The sequence below is a fragment of the Pteropus vampyrus genome, unplaced genomic scaffold (genome assembly GCF_000151845.1).
Source record: "Pteropus vampyrus isolate Shadow unplaced genomic scaffold, Pvam_2.0 Scaffold3849, whole genome shotgun sequence".
In the NCBI taxonomy this organism is placed as follows: Eukaryota; Metazoa; Chordata; class Mammalia; order Chiroptera; family Pteropodidae; genus Pteropus; species Pteropus vampyrus.
In genome coordinates this window covers 160-2,101 of record NW_011892630.1, presented here as the reverse complement: position 1 = coordinate 2,101, position 1,942 = coordinate 160, and the positions used below count along the sequence as shown (strand labels likewise).

Here is a 1,942-nt window from a genome sequence, read left to right as displayed (position 1 = left end):
AACACAGCGGGTGAAACCAACCCCCCTTCGGGAGAGGCGGGGGGCGGGCTGGGAGAACTCAGGTCATGTTTGCCCCAACACGAATGAATGAATGAATGAATGAATGAATGATGCTGTGGTGTACCTCCAATAATAAAAGGGCCACGTGGAGCCATGGAAATGTGAGCTGTTTGGAGCAGAACAATCGGTGTCAAGGTCAGGAGCTGACCTTGGCTTTGTTCCAGTCGGGGTCTCTGTCTCTTTTCCTGAAGAGGGGTGATCGGCCAGGTCACGCCTTCCTCTTGGGTGGTGCCTCTTTGTCCCACGGCACATCGGTCAGGAGAGGACTGTGCACAGATGTCCCCGTGACGGGGGAGGGGTGGGTGCACTGTCGCTGGGAGCCCCTCGCAGCCAGGGCTGGAAGTGAGTGCTTCTGGGAGGGGTTGAGGCTAGCGGGGGAGCCCTGCGAGGGTGCTGGGCGGTCTGCACCTCTCCAGGGAGAGAAGAGGAAAGACAGACGTTTCCTTAAACACCACCAGAGCAACAGGCCCTGGGCAGGACACAGACGGGGAGCTGCAGACGGTCTCGCAGGTCAGGGGACACTGCCATCACGCTCCACCGTGTGCCAGGCACTGTGCTTGGCTCTTCTGCAGCTTGGGGACCCACAGTCTTGCCTGGTGCTCCGCTGGCATCGCGTCCTGCCCGGTCATCCCAGCTCCTCGCTCGTGTACCTGGTGGAAGGAGCGGCTCACCTGTTTGGGGCTGTCTGCCCTGAGCTCGTGGTTCTAGACAGACCTCAGCAGGTCTACTAAAGAGCTCTGGGTGACTTCTGCTTCCACTTCTGTCGACAAACCTGGTGCTAGACCGACTCGCCCCTGACGGACAGCCACACACCTGGACAACAGGTATGAGGCACCTCGCGCCCGGCACTGTATGGCCAGCTGTGCGTGACCATGTGGTGGATAAAGGGAGGCTCGGGAGAAGAATGGCAAGATCCCCTAGGACGGTTCCCGCCATGGCTCAGCGAGCAGGTCCTCGGAAAGCATGGTGGTCGCACTGAGTGGAGGAGGCAGGTGACAGAGCTCAGGGCGCTGATGGTTCTGGAAGCTGTGAGGCAGGGCGCCAGCGAGGGGCCGCGGTGTGACTCCAGAGGCTGAGTGGTGTCAGGGGAAGTGCTCCAGCCAGGGTGCAGAGCCTCAGTGACCCAGCTGGCGAGAAGTCACGCCCAGGGGTAAGGACACACTCCAGGGCAAGACCCGCTTTAGACCCCCAACCCCCAACGAACTTAACACAAGCCCAGACGGGGTCCCCGGGGGCAGGGCGGAAGGTGGCTCTCCCTGAGCCAGGGACTCAGGGACACCTGGGACTCCCCCAAACCCACCAACAAAATACGAAGTCAAGTACATACCAGTTCAGGGCAGAGAGGAAATGGAGCTATCTGCTAGGACAAAACTCTAGACTCTCCAGAGGGATGAAAGAAACTAGAACGTATCTCTCACGAGATTCAGTGAAAAAAGAAAAAAAAAAACAAAAAAAAAAAAACAGGAAAATGACCCACAGCAGAGAAATAAGCAGTCAGAGACAACTAACTGCAAGATGACTCATGGGCCCATGAAGTCATCGCAAGGACACAAAAAGCATTAACCACAAAAGTAAAAAAAAAAAAAAAAAAAATCGATAAACGGACTCCGCCCAAATGGAAGGATCCGGCTTTTCCAAAACCACGGTGAAGAAAACTGAAGAGGCAAATCATAGACCGAGAGAATATTTGCAACGCACGTCTCTGCCCGAGGATTTTTATTCGGAATGTATAAGGGACGCTGGCAACTCGGTCTTGAGATGCGCAACCCCATACGGACAAGGGCAAAGGCCGCGAGCTTACGCTCCCCAGATGGAGCTCTCTACCCGGCCAACCAGCACACGAACCGCAGTGATCCTGGGGACGCTAATTGAAAGCACAGCG

General features: G+C 56.4%; 1 long non-coding RNA gene across 2 annotated transcripts; it reads right to left on the bottom strand.

Moving 5' to 3' along the window:
* Nucleotides 1–236: 236 nt before the first annotated feature.
* LOC111734690 lies at nt 237–1,475 on the bottom strand. Of its 2 annotated transcripts, XR_002778558.1 has the most exons (3): nt 1,388–1,475; nt 874–1,187; nt 237–710 (listed from the first exon to the last, which is right to left on the bottom strand). It is a non-coding gene; the product is annotated as an uncharacterized LOC111734690 (long non-coding RNA). The 2 variants fall into 2 exon arrangements; XR_002778557.1 differs by having other exon boundaries at nt 237–1,187.
* Nucleotides 1,476–1,942: the final 467 nt, after the last annotated feature.